A 25,038-nucleotide genomic window follows, 5' to 3' on the forward strand; every position below is an offset into this window, starting at 1 on the left:
ATGTCTATCGCAACATTCACTTATATCATGGCTGTTTTAATCTTGGCATCACTAGCATTTTCCCATGCTCTCCCACACCTTTGACTCCCTTGTTGATTAAATGTCTGTCAAACTCTTCCGTGAATATATTCAATAACACTGTCTCTTAACTCATTAAGTCATAGATGCATACAGGATAAAAATGGGCGAACGAAGTTCATGTCACTTTAAACACCCACATGCACGAATCCTGCACAAATCCAATATTACGCTTCCCACATTCTCATCAACTCTCCTTAGATTCTACTACTCTTCTACACTGGAGCTGTGAGCCAACAATTCTACTGGTTACTTCCTTGCACTCCTAGCCAGCTCAATAGTGCAAAGAATTCTAGAGAGTCAAAAGTATATAAAAAAGGAAATTCATCCTCATCTATCTTAAATGGAAATCCTTTATTCTGAAACTATAATCACTAGTTCAGGATATCTTCATCAAGGGAAACATCCTCTCAACATCTGTAGTGTGGAGAATCTCATCTGTCACGTGATCCTACTGACAAGTACCTTGTCAGAAGTCGCATCACCTGCCAATCAAGGTTGTACTCCACCCACCTCTTAGTGCACACCTGACCATTGGCCCCTTTAATCACCTAGCGGTTACCTGGGCCAGACCCTCTAGCTTACTGTACTATAAAGTCCACCATGTAGGTAAGCTCTTCCTCTTTTTCTCTTTGGTCCTGAGAAGAATCCTGCTCCACTCCAGGATGCGACTTGTGGACAGCACAGCAGCATATTGCAGTCCTTGGTTGTGACCCATGTCTACATAAACATTGGCTAGTAGCGGAAATCATTATATCTGATGTGACTGGGTTGTATTGTGCTTGTGTGAGTACAAGCAGTTGCAAGTTGTTACATCATAGACCAGCATCAATAGAAATTCACCAAGACAATGGTATCTTCAAAACAATTTTAAAATTAAAATAATATCTTACTAAACTCTACACTTAACCTGAACTATGCACAAATGTATATATGTGCGTATGGATTACCCATGCCATTTCAGCTTAGGCACAATTCTGAAAAGTCAAATTCAAAGTTTAGTCTTAGTAATTGTGTTGAAAATCAGAACTTTTAAAACTGTTGCTCAGAATTAATTATGTAGTTGAGACACTGAGTCATGAGACTTCTCAAAACTCATGAATTCTTGTCATGTAGCTTTCAGAGAAATGTTTCTTCATTTCTTCATATAAATATTTTGTCACAGCTTTCCCCTTTCCTATGTAGGAGTCACAAAGCTTGTGACCTCCATGATGCTTTCACAGATCCAGGCAAGGGCCAGATGAAGTAACCTTCACAATGATCATGATCCAGAGGCCAAAATGATCTTGCTTTCTTTACCCAGATATCAGTCAGTCAGAAGTGACCATTACACTGGTCATAGTATTACTGCTCTCTGTTGACAAAGAGAAGCAGCCAAAGTGACTTTGAAGGAAGTGAACATCTTCTCTTTAGATAACTCTGGTTTTGTGGTGCACTGCACAGCTGAAGAAAGCACAGCCACCACGTTGAGGGTCGTTAATGACTGTTTATTTGAATTTAGCGTGCACCCCTTTAAGGGCAGCCCTGGCTCAGTCACCACATGCGTGGTGATGTCATAATCGCTGCCCGACGTGCGCGGTGAGAGGGAGGTTTGAGTCAGGAAGAAGCCCTGATGGTTCCATCTTCCCATGGCTGCCCCGCCATGTGGTGTTACACACAGAGCCGGTTTGCCATAAGAGAGTGCACTGTCGAATAACCCCCCAGAACCAGCTATGAGTCCCGCCGCTTGGGCGGGTGGCCTCGGCGCTTGGGCACGGCCATCTGTACCGGCTGTGACAAGTCCAAATGGGCCAAGTGGTCCATTTTTAAAAATTCCTCCATCCCCCTCCAAATCCAGAGTGAAAGTTCCGCTGGATCGTCGGAGGACTTTATACGGACCTTCGTACGGGCGCAGTAATGGTGCCCTCTGCAGTCCTCTCTGGTCGAACACAAACTGTGCCGTGCAGTTCCTTGGGGTGGTGGGATGGCCGGTTGCCGTGGCATGATGGGGGTGGAGGGGCCAGGGAGGCCAGTTTCCTGTGGAGATCCACCAGCAGGTTCGTGTCCTCGGGTGCTGTGTCGGCTTCTGGGCTGAAGAACTCGCCAGGCACCTGGTGCAGTTCCTAGCCAGCTCCGCCACCTCCTTCTTGAGCCTATGCCACACAAATCGCTCTGCAACCATCCGTACGGTCGTCTTCACTGAGGGATGAGTGAGGTCGTGGATTAGGCTAAAGACTTTTTCCCTCCACTGCGGTGGTACTACCAGGTGTGGTGGGCCTGTGTAGACATCGCAGAGCAGCGCGTCCGGGCTGTTGGGCAACTAGATGTCCTTGAGGTCAAGGCCTGAGATAGCAGTCTGGAGGGCTTGTGTCTCTGCGTCGTGCTGTTGGGCCTAGGCTAGCTGTGTATAGTCAAGGCTAGGGGCTAGAGTGTTGATGGACAGACACAAGAGTGCATCCGCTACCACGTTGACCTTGCTTGCCCTGTGCCGAATGTTGGTAGTGAATTCCGACACATAAGAGAGGTGGCGCTGTTGTCTGGCTGACCATTGGTCCGTGGCCATGGTGAAAGCCTGGGTGAGGGGTTTGTGGTCTGTGAAGACCATGAAGGATCTGTCCTCCAGGAAATAACAGAAGTGGCGGATGGCCAAGTACAACGCCAGGAGCTCTCGATCGAATGCGCTGCACTTAAGCTCCAGTGGGCGCAGCCGTTTCCTGAAAAAGGCCAGCGGACGCCATTGTCCATCGAGCCATTGCTCCAGAGCTCCCCCGACCACTGTGTGTGCCTCTGGGTGTGGGTGCACCAGCGACGTTACACTGACGAGGGCTTCTTTTGTTGCCGTAAAAGCCTTGTCCACCTCTTCTGACTAGGATAAGGTTTTTTTCCTTTGCGGCATTAAGTGCGAACAGTGGATGCATGGTACGGGCGGCACTGGGGATGAACTGATGGTAAAAGTTCACCATCGCCACGAACTCTTGCAGGCCTTTGAGGGTGGAAGGTTTAGGAAACTTTGGATGGCTGCCACCTTTTCCAGTTCTGGAGTGGCCCCAGCCACCGAGATGGTGTGCCCCAGGAACTGCAGCGACTGCTTGCTGAACTGGCATTTGACCGTGAAGCCGAACTCCACCAGCCTGGCAAACAGGGTGTGGAGATGGGCCTTGTGTTAGGAACATAGGAAGTAGGAACAGGAGTAGGCCAAAATTCAGTTAAAGAAGTACTGTGGCGGAAGGGTTACAAATTTGCTTTTCAATATCCTGCTGTGTTAAAAGTCTTTTACGGTAAATTTCAATCTCAATTTTTTTGAGAATGATCATGACGCATTAATTTTTGCTAATTCATTACTGGATTTACGAGGACATGGAAGAGTTTCGCCACCGTCGCCTAAAAAGAGGACAAATGGAAATGGAAATGGGGAGAATGGGAAAAATGGAAAAAATTGAAAGAAAGAAGTTTTAACACAAAGTCTTATTGACATTGAAGATCCAGAACAGTCATTGGGAATGGAGTCATTGGGTTGAATATATTTACAGTACTGGATTGTGTTGATGTGAATGATGTATTTCTGGCTGGTGGGGGGGGGTTGGATAGCACTGAAATCTTTGATAGTCATCTGCCACTAGTGGGGTTTACCACACCCAGTTTTTTAGGGCGTTACTACCTTTGTTTTTTTTGGGGGGGATAATAAAAAAAATATTTAGGGGAGGGATAATGGTCTTAAGTTACTATAAGGGGAGTGATATTTTGTAGTAAGTGATTATATTGTTAGTATATAAGAATGTCTAATTTAAAATTTGCAACTTTCATTGTTCAGGGGTCAAATAATCTGATTAAGTGAAAGCGAGTTTTGGGTTATATCAAGAAAATGAACATTGATATTGCCTTTTTACAAGAAGCACATGTGATTGAAAAGAACGTTTGAAATTGAAGAGAGGTTGGGTTGGACATGTGTTTTTTTCATCATTTAATTCTAAGGCAAGGGTGTAGCAATTTTAATTCATAAGAATTTGCCTTTTGAATTGCAAACTATGGAAGGAAATGCTGGAAAGGTTTTAAGGGTGAATTGTAAATTTTTTGCTAAATTTTGGACTTCGCTTAATGTTTATGCACCTAATGTGGATGATGAGTGTTTTATTTCGGATGCTTTTTTGTTGTTAAATCAAGCTAATGAAAATATTTTAGTTGGGGGAGATTTTAATTGTGTCTTGGACTCCCTGCTGGATAGATCCTCAAAAAGTATAAAGAAATCAAAGATGGCGACACAAGTTGGGGCCTTGATGAAGGATTTAAATTTGGTGGATATTTGGAGAAGGGTCAATCCTACAGAGAAGGATTTCTCTTTTTATTCATCTCGACATGATTCATTTTCTAGAATCGATTTTTTTTTAGTATCAGCACATTTACATTACAGGTGAAATATAAAAGCAGGGTTATATCAGATCATTATTATTTTATTCTTGCGTAAATTCAGAAGTGGTATGTTCATCTTAGAGATGGAGAATTAATATAATGTTGTTGAAAAAAAACAGAGTTTGTACCTTTGTTAAAGAACAGATTACTTTGTTTTGACTGAGAATGCTAATTCAGTAGAAAGTCATTTTGTGTCATTGGATGTATTAAAAGCTTACTTAAAAGGACAGATTATTAGTTATACTACTAAAGTTAAGAAGCAGCATGTGGTGATATGTAATTACACCACTAGGTCACCAGGGGTCATCCCGGTGACCTTGTATATCAAGCAGTTCAGAGCTACAGTCTAGCCTTCCAGGTTTGTCTTGCAGAGAGACAAGACCTCCTAGTGTACATATTAGTTTATTAAAGCTGTCTTATACTCACACCGCTGGTGTGGTTATTGTCAGTACACAATATATGGCAGAAAGTTTAGAATTAGAAAAGCAAATTAATGAATTGGAGAGGAAATTTCAGAAGGAAGTGTCAGAAGATTAAAAAAAAAGTGGCTTTGGCTAATTTGAAATTGCATTATAATACGTTGCAGACTTATCAATTTGAATGCTTAATTAATTGATCTAAGCAGCATTATTATGAGGTGGGTGAGAGGGCACATAAGGTACTTGCATGGTAGTTAAAGATGGAACGGGTTTCACGGACTATTAATGCTGTAAAAAATAATTCAACAGTTACCTATAAATCTCAGGAAATTAATGATCAGTTTTATTTATTTTATAAAAAAATTATATACTTCTGAGGGAAAACTGGATACTGGTTCTATTGATTCTTATTTATCTAAGTTAATGTCATCAGCATTAGAAGAGGAGAATGTTATGGATCTGGAAGCTCTGTTCACAGAATTTGAGATTAAGGTGGCTATGTTGGAGATGCCAAATGGGAAGTCACCAGGTGGACTTTCGGTGGAATTTTATAAAACCTTTTATGAAGATTTATTTTCTGTGTTTGAAGAGGTAGTACAACAAGTGACTGAAGAGCATGAATTATCAGAATCTTGCTCTAGTGCTTTAATTACTGTAATCCCAAAAAAAGATAGAGACCTGTTGAAAGTGTCTATTTCTTTATTGAATGTAACTTACAAAATTATAGCAAAAGTTTTAGCAAAACAACTTGCCAAGTATTTACCTAAATTGATCAAATAGGTTTTATTAAAAATAAAAATGCATCAGATAATATTCTTCAATTGATTAGTTTGGTCAATGCATATCAACAGCAGCCCAACCATCCAATGGTGGTTGTGCTTGATGCGGAAAAAGCCTTTGATAGGGTCAAATTGGATTTTTTATTTAAGGAGAAGTTTAAATTTGGCCCCTTTTTTATTGGTTGGGTTAAAGCTTTATATAGGAACCCAATTGCTAGGGTGGTGACAAATGGTCAAGTCTCATCATCATTCAAATTGACGCGTTCAACTCGACAAGGTTGTCCATTGTCACCAGCCCTGTTTGCATTGGCTATTGAACCGTTAGCTCAAACAATAAGACAGAATGAACAGATAAGAGGGATGAGAATTATGGGTGAAGAGTACAAGATTAATTTACTTGCAGATGATGTTTTGATATATTTAACAAACCCAGAACAATCATTGCCACACTTGCGGGATTGTTTATTACAATATGAAACATTATCTGGATATAAGGTTAATTGGGACAAGAGTGAAATTTTGCCAGTTGGAGAAGGAGAATATTCAGAGTATAAAAACATTAAAAAACATTATAAAATTGAAATGGTCTGATAATTGATACTGAGTATCAATCTTTATATGTTAAATTATGTTCCTTTATTAAAAAAGATTAAAGCAGATTTAATTAAGTGGAAAGATCTTCCATTAACTTTAATTGGTCAAGTTAATTGTATTTAAGATGAATATTTTTCCCCGTATTCAATATTTATTTCAATCAATACCGTGTTCTCTTTCAAAGGGATTTTTTTCAGGATTTAAATAAAGTAATGAGAGAATTTTTATGGAAAGGTAAATTATCGTGGGTAGCATTATATAAACTTACTTGGAAGTATGCATTAGGTGGGCTTCAATTACCCCATTTTCAAAATTATTATGAAGCTGCCCAGTTGAAATTTATTTGTAGACTGATGGATTTGGACCAATCCCTGTGTTGGGCTAAAGTTGAGATGGCTTGTATTTCTGAAGTTGAGGTGCATCAATTTATATTTCGATGGAATGTAAATTTGTTGCGGTAATATAATATGTCGATATTAAAACATCTATTAAAGGTATGGACTAAAAAATAAGATTTTAGGATCAAAAGGTAAATTGTCAATTTTAACTCCACTATATAACAATCAGCTTATTTCTTTTTCAATGTTTAGTAATCATTTAAAGAGTTGGGACTCTAAGGGTATAAAGATGTTACAGGATTTTGATATTGCTGATAATTCTTTGTTTGTTTATTATCAACTTCAAGCTTTGGTGAAAAATATGTATGATTTTACCTGTATTGATGGAATTCGAGTCTTTGATCTATACCAAAAAAAGGGTAATATTTCTGTTATGTACCAAGTATTATAACACAATATAGAAAAACCGGAATAGGAGAATGATTTAGCCTTTGTTTTTCCTGAAGACTATTGGGCAGATATATGTCATGATAGTGTTACTAAATTGACGAATGTGCGGTATGGAATGGTTAATTATAACTTTCTACATTAGTTCTATTTAACCCCAGAGAAATTGAAAAAATATGGTTTTAGTAATTCAGACTCTTGTTTAGATGTGGTGTATGTCTTGAAGAAGACCGCAGAGCCCACCTCACTGAAAAAAGGCAAAGGAGGAAAAACCCAACACCCAACCCCAACCAACCAATTTTCCCTTGCAACCGCTGCAATCGTGTCTGCCTGTCCCGCATCGGACTGGTCAGCCACAAACGAGCCTGCAGCTGACGTGGACTTTTTTACCCCCTCCATAAATCTTCGTCCGCGAAGCCAAGCCAAAGAAAGATGTACTGGAACTCTTTTACATGCTGTTTGGTCTTGTGTTTATGTACAACCATTTTGGCAAGAAATTAGGTTAATTTTGGAAAAACGATATGACATTAAGTTACCATTAGATCCATCTATTTTTTTAATAGATTATATGATTCCTTTAAAAGGATTAGGGTTGGATAAATTTCAAATTGCATTTGTATGCTTAGCATTGTCTGTAGCTTGAAAATGTGTAGCAAGTACATGGAAAGATAACATAGTGAGTGTAACTTGTAACTTTATATTGATAATGTAATGGCATAATGAATTGAAAGCTTGTAGTGTTATGGAAAAAATTACATATAATCTGCATGACAATTATTCTTTTTTTGTTAATAAGGGGTTACCATATTTGAAATATATGCATTTATATGTATTTTGATTTATTATATATTCTTAGTTTCTGTTTATATATTTTTGGCTCTCCTTTAGAGAGCTGGCTGATGGGGTGGGAGGGGATTTTTTTTCTGTTTTTTTTATTGTTTTTTTTAATATATATACATATATAAAATTGTTTTTATGGAATGTATGCTGTATTATTACTAATGATCTTTCAAATAAATAAAGTTTTTGAAAAAAAAAATAATTGGAGGTTTGGGATTACCTAATTTTAAAATTTATTACTGGGCACTGAATACTAGATATATTATTATTTAGATTCATCATAATGAATGCCAAGGTGCTTCAAGATGGGTTGACCTCGAGATTAAGTCTACTAAACGGTACTCTCTCATTTCAATACATGGAGCATTCTTGCCTTTTTTGGCTTCCAAGTTAACTGATAATTTATTACCCAGACACATGTTGAGTATTTGGTTTCAATTTAGAAAACATTTTGGCTATCATACGTTTTTATTGATTAGCCCTATTCTACATAATTCATTTTTCTACCTTCAGTCCAAGATACTGGTTATACTCAGTAGCTAAGCTTGGGAATCCAATCTTTTCTAGATCTTTTGAACAATTATCTATTAAATTTAAAATATCCAAACATCATTTTATTCATTATTTACAGATTCAGAGCTTCTTAAATTCTTTAATATTGAGGCTTCCATGGGATTTAGACTTTAACCTTATTTGGGAATTATATAATTTAAAACCTAATCATAAAGGATTGCTTTCTGCCCTTTATGAACTGTTCCTAAGATCTATGGATAGTTCCCTGGGTGGTATTAAGAAATCATAGGAACAAGACTTTCATCAACCATTTTCCGAAACTACATGAAAATCTATTTGGAAACTCATCTTCTCTTTGTGCTAGGCACTGACTAATTCAATGTAAGTAATCCATTGAGAACACTTTTCTAAGGTTCAATTAGCTAAATGTGAAAAATACATAAATGAGGAAGGTATATTTTGGCAATGTCCTCCTCTCTTTAATTTATGCCAAGGGGTATTTCTTATTTTATTGTTAATTCTTAATATTAATTTGACTCCTAGTCCATTCATTGCTATTTTTGGAGTGAGTGGGGCCAATGGATTTAATACTGACTTTTTCCACAATCCCATGTCATGGCTTTTGTTTCCCTCATTGCGAGAAGGGCCATGTTGCTGAGATGGAAAGATGCTGTCCCTCCCATTCAGACTCAATGGTTTTCGGTTGTGATGGCATGTCTGTTTCTTGAAAAAATTAAATGTTCCAATGGATCTTCACTTTCTTTCTCTTTGGGGTCCTTTTCTCGATTACTTTCAAAATTTGTAGGTTATTCCTCTCTGCTTTTTTAATGACCCCATAGTTATTATTATTACTAATGCACTCCTTAACCACCAGCAAACCTCACAGGGTGGGGTTAAATTTTAGATTAGTTTAAGAACATTGTTTTCTTTTCTTTTTTCCAATTTATAACAATGGTTCATATGTTTATCTTCAGTTGATACTTTTAACTTGATATTAACTTACTTTATTATTACTATATGTACCTATGTATTTTGCATATATTAAACCAAAAAAAGATTGAAAAGAAGAAAGAAAATACATCAACATGTATCTGAAATAATAAAATAATATTTTGTTAACAATTAATCATGCGCTTCGAGCCTGCCCTTTTTCCACTAGCATCCCAGTTAATTGGCTGTGCATTTTCCCAGGATAGGAAGCCATTTGTGCTGTTTCCACTGGGCCACCTTTAACTGGGACATTGACTGTTTATCCACTGAACACAACTCACTCCCAGGGATCAGAGAGTCTACCTTCAACTGGAAAGGGTGACTTTCTGCTGTCCTTTTTCCACTGGCTTAATCAGCATGCTGGCATCAGCTGATGTCGGGATATGAGTAGGGGTAGAGGCCATCAATCCCCAGTATGAAATGAAGTCATTTGATGCGAGCCTGCTGACTGTTTTCTTTTTCCACTGGACCCTGTCCCAGTTGATTCCTTGTTAATTCCTGGGACAATGTGCCAGTGGAAAAGGGGATCATAATTAAGATACTAAATCACACATTATATATCCTTTCTAGGTACTTACCAAGCAAAACATACAAGATCCTTAGTGGTGTGGTCAGTGTGGATTTGAAGAGGATGCTTTCTCTTAGTCACTGACTTAAATTCAGGCTTGTGAGAGATGAGTAAAACTAATATGAAAATATGAGAGATAAAGAAAGCTAGTATGGAATGTGTAATGAATAAAGCCAGTATGAATAGGATAAGGGTAGATAATATAGGAAGTAAAGTTAGTCTGAATGAGATAAGGGTCTTCTAGCCTTAGACAGAGTCAAGCAAGTTCCGCATATGTAATTAGTAAGCCTTAGACAGAATTAGCAAGTTCTGTCATATAAGAGTTAGTAAGCCCTGAGGGTTGGGAAGGTGTGAATAAGGACAAAGGCAGGTTTGTCAATAAGGACAATAAGGACAATGACATGATGGGACACAGACAGGATACCCCCTGGCAGACAGGATTGCCTATGCCAAACTTATCCAGGAGGCAGAAGAATGTTAGGGGGAGGGGAGGGTACCTCTACACTGAAATGAACTGTATAAAAGTTGGGTGAGCCCCAGTATGTGTGTGGTAAGGGGAAGCACCCAACTTTGCATTGTTGTACAATAAATGTTCTTTGTTCTCAATTTTTGTCTTGAGCAAATTCTGTGAAGGTACTTCTGTTTCTCACAGGCTCACCCATTTAAAACAGTGAGCTGTGTTTCTTGGGAACTCTCCTCTCAGAAGGTCAATGGAACCAGTATCTTCATTGAGGAGATGCTTGATAATGACTACCACCAGTGTTCAGAATGTAGAGTTGACATTGCAAGTAGATTAGACACAGTTATTGATTAGCAGAGCAGGCTCCAGGAGTCATGTGATCTAACTTGGCAACTAACCTTGCACCAGGCTCCAGGCTTGATGTTGAACAGCACGGTTGGCGTTATTGCAATGCCTTTACATCAGCAGTGATTAGGACCGATGTTTGAAACCTGTGCTGTCTGAAAGGGTTTTTCACGGGTGCTCTGGTTTCACTCCCACTGTTCGAAACTTACCGAGGGTGTAGGTCAATTGGGTGGCACAGGATCGTGGGCTGAAACAGACTGTTACCATGTTATGGACTAATTTTTTTTTAAATTGTAGTTTCTTATATAACATATTGGAGACTTTGTATGGTGTGGTAGTGGGATCATTTTTAATTTTTTTTAAATTTTTCACACTTTGAACCATATTAATCAAATGATACACAAACATTTCCCTCTTGAATAAACACTGTCATTTTCTCCCCTTTTTTCTCCCCTCCCTTCTCTCCCTCCTCCCCACCCCCCTCCAAACATTCAACATATACAATACAATAAACCCATTAAACAATGTCATCACACAATGAAAATAAACAAGAAAATTGTGTCATCTACTTTTACATACTGAGTCATGTCGGACTCTGGCTTTAACTTACTCTTAATTTAGTCTATGTGTAGTCTGAGTCCAGCGCGTTCTTTGAATGAAGTGATAGGAGAAGGTATTCGGTTCAACAGTCAATTTATTACACAGCACAAGAATAAAACTTAACAGAGCTCTGGGTCAGTCTGTTAGTTCATAGGTCACCTGCCAGTGAGCTACTCCCCGAGACTGACCCCTATTGTCCAGTTGGTTCAGTTTATATAGGTCAACCTTATCATACAGAACAAAAGTTGGCTTCCTTTGCTAGATTTCATTATCATACAGAACAAAAGTTGTCTTCCTTTGCTAGATCTTTTTGCATAAGGGTTATCACAAGTCATCTCCTGTTTTGCAGATATCTGGGGTGTAGCACTCCCATGTTAATCCTCCTGGCCAGACTATCCCATTGTGTTGATCAGAAATTAATTCATCCCCAGATATCTCTAATCACCATTCTGTTCTTGTCCTGCCAATTTCTGCTGTTCTCTTTAACACCTCCTCCTGCCTTAATCTTCCTCCTAGACTGGTTTTCCATTCCCTTTGATTCTTGCGGGCCATTCTTTGTTCTGATCTGGCCTGTGTCTCCTGTGCTACTTCCCACCTCCTTCAGTTGAGCATTCCTCCTAAATCGTTTTATGCATATCCTCTCCCTGTATCTTGGGAGCAGCCAATTTTGTTCAGCCAACTTTGCTCCATGCTGTGACAGCCACTTAGCCACATTCCTCTTTCCCTGACTCATGCAGTACAAATGAACTTATTGATTAATCATTTATTTCTTACTGTTTTAACCCCTAGATTCCATGCAGTAAATATACACTTATTAATTTATCATTTATTTCATACTGTTTTAACCCCTAGATTCCAACAGTCCCCCTTTTGGTCTCATGAAAATGAGACCAATCACCAGTTAATTTATTAGATAGTAAAGAGCCCTTATTGAATTTAACATCATACACTTGTCCATTATGCACACACTTACGTCCTGTGTGAGCCCCCACACAGTGTTCAGGAAAGTTAGTCCAATCAGTAAAGTACTGTTCTTTTTCGTTGTGCGACCCCCAGGCCGAGTGCACACACTTTGTACAGTGGTTTTCTACTCCAGCCCCTTCAAGGGCTCGGAATACCAGTACCCATAGTCCCCACATAGTATTCATCCCAGCTTCTTTCGTTGTTTTGATGCCAATAACTTGATTATGCCGTCAACCACTGATACACAGTCACTGTAGTCCAATAGTCTCTTTAAAAAGGACTTTAAGTGTTCTTAGTCCGTGGTTGCTTCACAGGTTCTCAGTCACCTCCGTTCGAATCTGTTCCAGTGTCCGTGTCGGTGGGTCCGTTGCTGCACACTGACTCCAATGATACCACGTCTCGCCTTTTCCTTGTAGTCGAACCGCGTGGGACGTCCTCTCCACCACTCTGTAGGGTCCTGTCCACCTGGGCTCCGACCACTTTCTTTTGATGACCTTTAGCAGAACCCACTCCGCGACTGAAGGTATCGGTGTTTCCCCTTCTCTGATGGGACTTGTGACCTGTTGTGAAAAATCTGACACCAGAGCCGTTAGTTTTTCATAATAAAGCTTGCATCCCATTGAGCTTACCTCATTCTTCGTTGTCTGAATTCCGGTTCCCGGTCCTGGAACCTGGTGCCCTGTTTGTAGTTCATATGGAGTAAATCCTGTCACAGAACTTACCGAACTCCTTACTGACATTAATGCCAGGGGCAACGCATCCACCCAATTTAGTTTGGTCCGTGCCTGTACTTTCCCGATCTTACTTTTTATTGTTTGGTTCATCCTCTCCACTATTTTCTGCCATGTTAATGCCTTCATGGGTAAACGTAACATTTGGAGCATTCAGGATCTTTTCTAGTCTCGTCTGCCTTAACGAAGTCATTGTAAATGCTGTGGAGCTCACAAATGCTACAATACTATGTGTTGTTAATACTGTCAGGCCATGTCCCATTACTATGTGTGCCACCTTTTGTAAAATCTTTGCTACTCCCGCTGCATGTCTCGTACATGGTGGGTGTCTGTCTTCCGTTGGGTCTAGTGTGATACTCACATACATCAGCACACATCTTCCACCCCCTTTTTTCTGAAAAAGAACACCATCAATTGTGTGTGCTTTTTCAGAAACATCCAAAAAGAAAGGTAGTTTATAATTTGGAATCGCCAAATCTGTAGCTGTTGTAAGAGCTTGCTTCAATAGAATAAAACTCATCTCAGCCTGTGCAGTCCAATCCAGTGTAGCTCCCAGATTTCTCATCCCCTGCTCATTCACCAAAGTTCGCAGTGGATGTGTCAACTCACCATACGATGGGATAAACTGCCTACTATAACCTGACAAACCCAAAAACAAAAGCATCTCCTTTACTGTCTTTGGTTTTGTATGATGTAGTATTGCATCTGCCAAATAGGGGTGTAATCTGACAGTTCGAAGGTTATGGGATCAACCTGCTGACAAAAACCCACATCTGCTGATCCCACTGACCACAGGTTCTCAGGGAGAGAGTCTAGCATAGGGGCTGAGTCGGGGTGATCCATCTTCTCCCTACCATGAAATCGTTCAATCTGTCTATGCTCAAGGAGGACTTGATCATGTGTCGGAGACAAAATTCTGTATGCCTGACCAGATGAGGAGAACTGCACTGTCGGTATTTGGGTGTCAGACCAGTCCCTTAGGGACTTCAAGTTCCGACACATCGGTCCCAAATCTTTTGCCTGATGAGTAGTGCCAATTGCAAGGGTGACATGAGGAATGGCCTCACCTGCCATCTCATACCATTCCAGCTGTTCAGATGTCAGTGCCACCGCAGCGGCCACTCCCTCCTTTCCTACCACTATGTAGTCCGAATTAATTTCCCATTGCCTGCCCTCTACCTCTTCATAAAAGGCATGCTGATACATTTCATCCCCATCCCTATCGTAAAAGAGGGTCATATGGGGAGGGTCCGAGGGAGGGGTATACGGGTGTAACGTCTGGATCCACGGCTTCCATTGATTATAAAGCTTTAGCAGCCCTCCCTTCTGTGGGTCCTCAGGTTGCAGCAGCCCCCAGTAAATGTCAGCCCATTGTCCCTCAGACGCGGATCCTCCAGCTGCCGCCAACAACATCTGAGAACTGGAATGCAGTGTAGTTACTGAACAGTTCATAGAATATCCATTTGGAAAGGTAATCTCTATTCCGCTGGGTCCACAAAGGATCGATGCTCCGCACTTGACCAACAGGTCTCTGCCCAAAAGATTGGTAGGGCACCTGGCTGACAAAATGTATTGATGTGTAAAAGTCTGTCCTGCCACAGAAGTGACTAGTGGTGTAGAAAACGGCAGATTTTCTGGTGTACCCGAGAACCCTATCAGCTGGACGCTAGAGGATGATGTTTTATCTTGAAATTCAGTGCCAGTCAGTGTTGAAAATCTGGCTCCCGTATCCACTAAAAAGGATACTTCCATGTCCATAACTTTAATCTGCAGGAAAGGGTCTGCCAACCTAGCCTGCTCGTGGGTGCTCGGGCTCCGTCACTGTGGGCAATCTTGCTCCTCCTCTGTCAGCAAAGGGAATTGTCTCTTTGGAGCTAAAGCCGCATGGGGTGCCTGATGTACCGGGGGTGGCACTGACGATCTCTGGGACTGGACCCAATGCTCATTTTGTGGTGGTCCATATCCCCTTCCCCCAGTGTCCCGAGGATCCCAAGCCAGGGGGCAGTCTCTCTTCCAGTGTCCTGGCTGACCGCATACAAAGCATACGGCTGGCTGCATTCGTGGAGCACCCCGACCTCTCCCTCTTACTCGGAATCCCCCCATTGGACCTCCCATTCTGGCCACATAGGTGGGACCCGGTGCCCAATATGGGGCCGGGTGCCAACTCATATTATTCCCTTGTGGTGGCTGCGTTGGCTGCTGAATCATCTGGTTTGCACCCTTTGAGGAAATCTTTTTTGCCTCGTTTGCCTTTTTTCTAGCCTCTTCCAATTGAAGCTTAAGGAGTTGCACTTGTGCCGACTCCATAGTATGTTTGTCCTCCTTTTGCTTAGCCCTGTAACGTTTCATGTGATGGGTCAAATGTTTTTCCCATTGCTCACTCGAGCAGCCAGGAATATCAGGGTTATTCTCTAATGCCTCCCTAACTACAGCTGGCAGTCCACTCGTTACTGCAGCCCTAAAGAGTGTAGTCTGCAAGGGATCTGTGGCTGGGTGTACTCCTGCCTTATCAGTCCAACTCTCCCTACACTGACTCAAAAAAGTCGAGATCTCCTCATCCTCCTTTATGGAAAAGGTCAGGGACTGCATGACACCGGGGGAAAGGGGACTGGACTGTGATTTAACTGTGTGTTGCAGCTTGTCTGCTAACATTAGCATATGTATCATCGAACTTGTGAGTTGCAGCCTGTCTGTGTACATTAGCATATGTATTAACTCTCTCTCTCTCTGTTACATGTACAATCCTGACTACCATTCTGTCTGTCTTTGTCCCACCATGTCCTTTGTGCTATCGCTTCAAAACTCCTGTCTTTAATACCTGTGTAGGCTAAGATACAAATTAGATGTACTCCACTAAAGCTGTTTAATTCCCCTGGTCCGTATTGGGATCCCTTATATCCCATTATGACTATACATTAAATCTATGCCCTGTCTACATTCTAAAGGAGCTGAATTGTAACCTCTGCTGCCCCTATTCCAGGGGGGCTTAAAACATTAACGAACAATATTCCAAAGAAATTAGTAAACAACAATGAACCATACATGTAAAGCTCATTAAAAACAGCATTAAAATACAATAAGACCTGAATAAAGCACAATAAATGTCAAGCTCATTGAAAACTGCAATAAAATACAACAATAACTGAATAATCAAAAGACAAGTAAAATACAACAATAACTGAGGAAAACTGCAATAAAATACAACAATAACTGAATATACTTATTATACCCTACTATGGTACATGATTCTTAAGCAAATACTTATTACACACTATAAAAACAAATAACTATAACACAATACACCTTATACGGATACTTATTATACCCTACTATGGTACATGATTCTTAAGCAAATACTTATTACACACTATAAAAACAAATAACTATAACACAATACACCTTATACGGATACTTATTATACACTATAGGAGCAAATAACCATCACCATACACCTTATACTAATTGGCCAAGTGTCTAAAGCTATCTCTCGAGATCGCTACGAGGGGACTCCAACCCCGTTCTACTAGGAGGACTCCAACCCCCTTTCTACTAGGAGGACTCCAACCCCCTTTTTCTCAACCCCCTTTTACTAGGAGGACTTCAACCCCCTTTTACTAGGAGGACTCCAACCCCCTTTTACTAGGAGGACTCCAACCCCCTTTTACTAGGAGGACTCCAACCCCCTTTTTCTAGGAGGACTCCAACCCCCTTTTTCTAGGAGGACTCCAACCCCCTTTTTCTAGGAGGACTCCAACCCCCTTTTTCTAGGAGGACTCCAACCCCCTTTTTCTAGGAGGACTCCAACCCCCTTTTTCTAGGAGGACTCCAACCCCCTTTTTCTAGGAGGACTCCAACCCCCTTTTTCTACTACAGGGGACTCCAACCCCGTTCTACTAGGGGGACTCCAACCCCCTTTGTTTTATTCTTTGGCTTTAACGAGGGCTTTTGCAGAGTAGTGACAACACACAATTTATCTTTGCCAATAGCAGAACTTCGTTAAAACAGGCGTCTGCTTACCTCCCTTTGTAGGATGGTCACTTGTTGTTATCACCACACCACAATCGACCGGTGTTTCGTATCTTTTTCTTCCGTCACTTCTCCATCTTCATCACGTCGGGGTCACCAAATTGTTGGACTCTGGCTTTTACTTACTCTTAATTTAGTCTATGTGTAGTCTGAGTCCAGCGCGTTCTTTGAATGAAGTGATAGGAGAAGGTATTCGGTTCAACAGTCAATTTATTACACAGCACAAGAATAAAACTTAACAGAGCTCTGGGTCAGTCTGTTAGTTCATAGGTCACCTGCCAGTGAGCTACTCCCCGAGACTGACCCCTATTGTCCAGTTGGTTCAGTTTATATAGGTCAACCTTATCATACAGAACAAAAGTTGGCTTCCTTTGCTAGATTTCATTATCATACAGAACAAAAGTTGTCTTCCTTTGCTAGATCTTTTTGCATAAGGGTTATCACAAGTCATCTCCTGTTTTGCAGATATCTGGGGTGTAGCACTCCCATGTTAATCCTCCTGGCCAGACTATCCCATTGTGTTGATCAGAAATTAATTCATCCCCAGATATCTCTAATCACCATTCTGTTCTTGTCCTGCCAATTTCTGCTGTTCTCTTTAACACCTCCTCCTGCCTTAATCTTCCTCCTAGACTGGTTTTCCATTCCCTTTGATTCTTGCGGGCCATTCTTTGTTCTGATCTGGCCTGTGTCTCCTGTGCTACTTCCCACCTCCTTCAGTTGAGCATTCCTCCTAAATCGTTTTATGCATATCCTCTCCCTGTATCTTGGGAGCAGCCAATTTTGTTCAGCCAACTTTGCTCCATGCTGTGACAGCCACTTAGCCACATTCCTCTTTCCCTGACTCATGCAGTACAAATGAACTTATTGATTAATCATTTATTTCTTACTGTTTTAACCCCTAGATTCCATGCAGTAAATATACACTTATTAATTTATCATTTATTTCATACTGTTTTAACCCCTAGATTCCAACAGTCAGTTCATTTCGTCTTCTTCTCATTCTATCATTTTAGGGGGTGGAGGTCCGCAGTAGGCCCTCTCTATTGTGTTCCATGTACGGTTCCCAAATTTCTTCAAATAATGTGACTTTATTTTTTTAAATTATATGTTATTTTTTCCAATGGAATACATTTATTCATTTCCATGTACCATTGCTGTACTCTCAGGCTCTCTTCTGATTTCCAAGTTGACATTATATATTTTTTTGCTACAGCTAAGGCAATCATAATAAATCTTTTTTGCGCTTCATCCAGTTTAAGGCCTAATTCTTTACTTCTTATATTAATTAGAAGAAAGATCTCTGGATTTTTTGGTATGTTGCTTTTTGTGATTTTATTTAATACCTGATTTAGATCTTCCCAGAACTTTTCCACTTTCTCACATGCCCAAATTGCATGTACTGTTGTTCCCGTTTCCTTCTTACAGTGAAAACATCTATCTGATACTGTTGGGTCCCATTTATTTAACTTTTGGGGCTTGATATATAGTCTGTGTAACCAATTATATTGTATCATGCGTAACCTCATATTTATTATATTTCTCATAGTTATGGAGCATAACTTATCCCATATTTCACTTTTTATCTCCACTCGACATGGAGAGTGAAGAAATTAAAACCGAGACTAAGGTCCTGAATTTAAATAAAGGGAATTATGATGGTATGAGACGGGAGTTGAGTAAGATTGATCGGTTGGTGTTTATGGGGGGGAGGGTTGACGGTGGATAGACAATGGAAAGCATTCACAGATCTAATGGAAGAATTGCAGAAATCGTTTGGCATAAAAATAAACCAAAAAAGGTGACTCAATCGTGGATAACAAGGGAAATTAGAGACAGCATTAGGTCCAAAGAGAGAGCATATCAATTGGCCCAAAAAAGTACCAAATCCGAAGACTGGGAACAGTTCAAGATGCAGCAAAGGAGGACAAAGGGATTAATCAAGAGAGCAAAAATAAATTACGAAAGTAAGCTTGCGGCAAACATAAAAACCAACTGCAAAAGCTTTTATAGATATGTCAAGAGGAATAGATTGGTGAAATCCAGAGTAGGTCCCTTGCAGTCAGAATCAGGGGAATATATAATGGCAGACCAATTAAATTCTTACTTTAGTTCTGTTTTCACAAGAGAGGATACAAATAACCTCCCAAGGATGTTGGGAAGCATAGAGACTAATGCAAGGGAGGGGATGAAAGAAATCAGTATCTCTAAGGATATGGTCTTGGGGAAATTGAAGGGATTGAAGGCCGATAAATCCCAAGGGCCTGATAACCTACATCCTAGGGTACTTAAGGAAGTGGACATTCAGATAGCAGATGCTTTAAGAATTATTTTCCAGAACTCGATAGACTCAGGATCAGTACCCATGGATTGGAGGGTAGCTAATGTTACCCCACTATTTAAAAAGGGGGGTTGAGAAAAAGTGGGGAATTATAGGCCAGTGAGCCTTACATCAGTCGTCGGCAAAATGATGGAATCCATTATTAAGGATGTTTTTTTTTTCTTTGGCTTGGCTTCGCGGACGAAGATTTATGGAGGGGGTAAAAAGTCCACGTCAGCTGCAGGCTCGTTTGTGGCTGACAAGTCCGATGCGGGACAGGCAGACACGGTTGCAGCGGCTGCAGGGGAAAATTGGTTGGTTGGGGTTGGGTGTTGGGTTTTTCCTCCTTTGCCTTTTGTCAGTGAGGTGGGCTCTGCAGTCTTCTTCAAAGGAGGTTGCTGCCCGCCAAACTGTGAGGCGCCAAGATGCACGGTTTGAGGCGATATCAGCCCACTGGCGGTGGTCAATGTGGCAGGCACCAAGAGATTTCTTTAGGCAGTCCTTGTACCTTTTCTTTGGTGGACCTCTGTCACGGTGGTCAGTGGAGAGCTCGCCATATAACACGATCTTGGGAAGGCGATGGTCCTCCATTCTGGAGACGTGACCCACCCAGCGCAGCTGGATCTTCAGCAGCGTGGACTCGATGCTGTCGACCTCTGCTATCTCAAGTACTTCGACGTTAGGGATGAAAGCGCTCCAATGGATGTTGAGGATGGAGCGGAGACAACGCTGGTGGAAGCGTTCTAGGAGCCGTAGGTGGTGCCGGTAGAGGACCCATGATTCGGAACCGAACAGGAGTGTGGGTATGACAATGGCTCTGTATACGCTTATCTTTGTGAGGTTTTTCAGTTGGTTGTTTTTCCAGACTCTTTTGTGTAGTCTTCCAAAGGCACTATTTGCCTTGGCGAGTCTGTTGTCTATCTCATTGTCGATCCTTGCATCTGATGAAATGGTGCAGCCGAGATAGGTAAACTGGTTGACCGTTTTGAGTTTTGTGTGCCCAATGGAGATGTGGGGGGGCTGGTAGTCATGGTGGGGAGCTGGCTGATGGAGGACCTCAGTTTTCTTCAGGCTGACTTCCAGGCCAAACATTTTGGCAGTTTCTGCAAAGCAGGACGTCAAGCGCTGAAGAGCTGGCTCTGAATGGGCAACTAAAGCGGCATCGTCTGCAAAGAGTAGTTCACGGACAAGTTTCTCTTGTGTCTTGGTGTGAGCTTGCAGGCGCCTCAGATTGAAGAGACTGCCATCCGTGCGGTACCGGATGTAAACAGCATCTTCATTGTTGAGGCCTTTCATGGCTTGGTTCAGCATCATGCTGAAGAAGATTGAAAAGAGGGTTGGTGCGAGAACACAGCCTTGCTTCACACCATTGTTAATGGAGAAGGGTTCAGAGAGCTCATTGCTGTATCTGACCTGACCTTGTTGCTTTTTGTGCAGTTGGATAATCATGTTGAGGAACTTTGGGGGACATCCGATGCGCTCTTGTATTTGCCAAAGCCCTTTCCTGCTCACGGTGTCGAAGGCTTTGGTGAGGTCAACAAAGGTGATGTAGAGTCCTTTGTTTTGTTGTCTGCACTTTTCTTGGAGCTGTCTGAGGGCAAAGACCATGTCAGTAGTTCCTCTGTTTGCGCGAAAGCCGCACTGTGATTCTGGGAGAATATTCTCGGCGACACTAGGTATTATTCTATTTAGTAGAATCCTTGCGAAGATTTTGCCTGCAATGGAGAGCAGCGTGATTCCCCTGTAGTTTGAGCAGTCTGATTTCTCGCCTTTGTTTTTGTACAGGGTGATGATGGTGGCATCACGAAGGTCCTGAGGTAGCTTTCCTTGGTCCCAACAAAGCTTGAAAAACTCATGCAGTTTGGCATGCAGAGTTTTGCCGCCAGCCTTCCAGACCTCTGGGGGGGTTTCCATCCATACCTGCTGCTTTGTCACTTTTTAGTTGTTCAATTGCCTTATATGTCTCTTCCCGGGTGAGGACCTCATCCAGCTCTAGCCTTAGGGGCTGTTGAGGGTAGAGACATATAAAATTCTGGCAGGACTGGACAGAATGGATGCGGAAGGGATGTTTCCGATGGTGGGGGAGTCCAGAACCCGGGACCATGGTTCGAGGATAATAGGCAAACCATTTAGAACCGAGATGAGGAGGAATTTCTTTACCCAGAGGATGGTGAATCTGTGGAATTCATTGCCACAGAGGGCAGTAGAGGCAGGTTCATTGAATATATTTAAGAGGGAATTAGATATATTTCCTCAGTATAAGGGAATTAGGGGTGATGTAGAGAAGGTGGAGACGGGGTACTGAACTTTAAGATCAGGCATGATCTCATTGAATGGCGGAGCAGGCTCAAAGGGCCGAATGACCTACTCCTACTCCTATCTTCTATGTTTCTATGATAGCTTTGAATGAATTTCTATGCACAGTGACAGATTTTGGTAGAATCTTGTTGAGATAACAATGCTTGTTCTGCACTCCTGTTTTACAGTAGGTGATATTTCTAAGGAAAATTACTTTCTGACAATTAATAAGGAAAAGGTGAGGGTGCAACAAATCACTACTATATGAATAGCAACTTCAGATAAGTTTGAGGCTATGACTACTCTCAGAAGGTCATGCTCATAATATATTGGAGCTTGTATTTCCCTTTCTAGGTGCCATTGGCACATTGTCATCCATGTAATATTTCAGCCTTTCTGGAGTGCAAAGTTGCCTAGAGAGAACAGGAACAAAGAACATGCCATCTCAGTCTGAAGCGTGTTTATTCAAGTAGATTTTGTTTCCCCCCCACCCAACTCATTTACTTAGCATAATTCCATGCCATTACAAATACATTGATCCCTGACCTTCATGGCAGATTTAATTTTCAGTTTGAGAGCATGTTGCTTATCTGTAACTAACTTGTCTGCTAACTACACTGGTCATATTACACAGATCTCCTAACTTGAAAGATTTCAGGATAAGTAAAATTCGGGATAATTTAACGACAAGAAATTTGAAGCAAAACAGTATTGCTTAGTGGGAATATGAAATGAGGGGAAGAGGTGCTGGTCAGTCTCATTGTTAAGATATTGTCAGTCATACAACGCAGAAACAGACTCTCAGTCCACCTACTGCATGCTGACTTGCCAGCACTGATTTATGCTATTTCTACATCTAGGTAGGTCATGTGGAGGACCATCGCTTTCCCAAGATCGTGTTCTATGGCGAGCTCTCCACTGGCCACCGCGACAGAGGTGCACCAAAGAAGAGGTACAAGGACTGCCTAAAGAAATCTCTTGGTGCCTGCCACATTGACCACCGCCAGTGGGCTGATATCGCCTCAAACCGTGAATCTTGGCGCCTCACAGTTCGGCGGACAGCAACCTCCTTTGAAGAAGACCGCAGAGCCCACCTCACTGACAAAAGTCAAAGGAGGAAAAACCCAACACCCAACCCCAACCAACCAATTTTCCCCTGCAACCGCTGCAACCGTGTCTGCCTGTCCCGCATCGGACTTGTCAGCCACAAACGAGCCTGCAGCTGACGTGGACATTACCCCTCCATAAATCTTCGTCCGCGAAGCCAAGCCAAAGAAAAAAACAAACATCTGATTGTACAAGTACAACCCGATGAAACAGCTTTTTCCAGTCCTTGGTGCAAAAATAAGCAGACACAGAACAAGAGATAACACATACACAGACAAATAATGCATATTCGACTCGTCACCTTTATTTATCATTCATACCATGCACACACAGTAAAGACGAGATGGCATTTCTCCAGGAAGGACCACGGAGCAGATTTACATAAATATGTTAGAATAGAAGTTAAACACATTGAAATATTAAGATGTATACAGTAAAAGTCCACTACATTATTCACATATGTTCTGGGAATTCAGGAGCCTGATGGTTTTGCGGGATGGGGGGGGGGGGGTAGAAAAACTGTTGCCCAATCTGGACGCAAGGGTCCAAGTGCTACAGTACCTCCAACCAGATGGCAGAAGGGTGTGTGGAGTCCTTCACAATGTTTATTGCCTTTTGTCTGCATCGAGTGTTGTAGATGATCATCATGGTAGGAAGAGAGCCCCCCAATGATCTTTTCCGCTGACTTCACTATCCTCTGCAGGGTCTTGCAGTCCGAGGTGGTACAACTTCCAAACCAGGCGGTGGTGCATTTGCACAGGATGCTCTCAATACATCATCTGTAGAATGTAGTGAGGATGGAGGGTGGGAGATGATCATTCCTCAGCCTTCACAGGAAGTAGAGGCCCTGCTGGGCTTTCTTGGCTATGGAACTGGTGTTAAGGGACCATGTGAGATTCTCTGCAAAGTACACTCCAAGGAACTTGACACTCTTGACGATCTCAACGGTGGAGCCATCAATGGTCAGTGGCGTGTGGTTCCTCCCAGGCCCTCCTGAAGTCGACAGCCATCCTTTTTTCTTTTATTAAATTCAGATACAAGTTGTTGGCTCTGCCCCAGTCCGTTAGTGATTGCATCTCATCTCTGTATGCTGGCTCCTCATTCTTACTAAGGCCCACCCCAGTCGTGTTGTCAGCAAACTTGATGTGGTTCACGCTGTGTTTAGTTGCAAAATTGTGGGTAAGAAAAGTGAACAGCAGTGGACTAAACAGTGGACAAGGATCCCTGTGCTCAGTATGATGGTTTTGGAAGTGCTGTTACCAATCTGGTCCTATAATTACCTTTGTCGAGAGTGGTGCCAGTCGCCTACTGATGACGTAACCAAAGTGGCGCGCATATGTGGGAGCATATAAATAAGGTTGATTTCATGGTGTGCAGAAAGAAATGAGCAAGTATATTTTTTATTTGCTTGAAAGCTGTGGCAAATCAGTGCCCTTACAAGTGGTGACCCCATGAGTTTTCAGTATCTTCTCATTTAAAAAGAACAGTGGTGAGGATAAGCCCCTTAAAGGAGCAACTGGGGAGGTCAAACTGAAGATTCCAATTCCTGCCCCCTCCCCCCACACTTTTAATTAATTAAAGCTAGGAGGATACCCGGCATTGCCTGGGAAATAAAACACTCAGTTGTTAACTACATGGTTGAAACAAAATACCAAAAAAAATTTAATGGTGATTCTGCAGAAATATATATTTTGTTCCAAACACAACATTTATATTATTTGTAACAAAGATACACAGTTCAAACAAAGATGACTTCTGACAAAACACAAACAATTCTCAGCTAAGGGGTTCAGTTTTTCCACCTGGAATGTTTACATGAAGACTGTTCAGACTTCCAACATGTGAACATCCAACAAGGAGCTGCCCATGGGAAAAGCAGAGCTCTTCCAATTGCAGTCCGTTACCTTCATCATCTGACCTTGGGATTTGTTGATGGGCATGGCAAAGCTCAGGTGTATGGGAAATTGAAGTCTCTTGAACTCAAATGGCATATCAGTGGGAATGATGGGAATTCTCAGAATGAGTAGATCTTTTCCCTTGCCACATCCAGAAAATATTGCCGCCTCAATAACGTGGAGCATACTGAATTTCGCCACTTGTTTTTTTTTAATATACATTAATGCACAGTACTGTGACTAATTGAGGTGTCCCTGGTGCAAGTTCAATTTTTTTGGAACTTCATATGATCTTAAAGGTTAAATTCAATGTGGTCATGACATTCAGCATCAAACGTTAC

General features: G+C 41.6%; 1 long non-coding RNA gene across 1 annotated transcript in view; it reads right to left on the minus strand.

Annotated features, from left to right (window-relative positions):
* LOC138760400 (uncharacterized) overlaps positions 1-25,038 on the minus strand; it is a 41,344-nt gene that overhangs the window by 9,615 nt on the left and 6,691 nt on the right. Inside the window, exon 3 of the long non-coding RNA XR_011355586.1 lies at positions 10,811-11,004. This is a non-coding gene — a long non-coding RNA (uncharacterized lncRNA). The remainder of the gene's footprint in view (positions 1-10,810; positions 11,005-25,038) is intronic.

The sequence above is a fragment of the Narcine bancroftii genome, chromosome 4 (assembly GCF_036971445.1).
Source record: "Narcine bancroftii isolate sNarBan1 chromosome 4, sNarBan1.hap1, whole genome shotgun sequence".
NCBI lineage: Eukaryota > Metazoa > Chordata > Chondrichthyes > Torpediniformes > Narcinidae > Narcine > Narcine bancroftii.